The sequence below is a fragment of the Penaeus monodon genome, chromosome 23 (assembly GCF_015228065.2).
Source record: "Penaeus monodon isolate SGIC_2016 chromosome 23, NSTDA_Pmon_1, whole genome shotgun sequence".
In the NCBI taxonomy this organism is placed as follows: Eukaryota; Metazoa; Arthropoda; class Malacostraca; order Decapoda; family Penaeidae; genus Penaeus; species Penaeus monodon.
The window spans coordinates 33928962-33929168 of NC_051408.1; positions in this window are offsets into that span (position 1 = coordinate 33928962).

A 207-nucleotide genomic window follows, 5' to 3' on the forward strand; every position below is an offset into this window, starting at 1 on the left:
CCTCCCCTTGCAACGTTCCCCCACGTCCGTTTGCACAAAGGTCGGGCCGAGGGCGATATTCCTCGAGTGCAAATGTTCAAGCGGCCACTCGTGCGTCTCCGCCAGCCAGGTTCTCACGTCCGGCATTGCGAGGAACGTTATGTAACAGACTTTGCTTGCACAGGCGAGGCGTTTTAGTGGTCACGGTGATAATGGGGAGGGAAACAG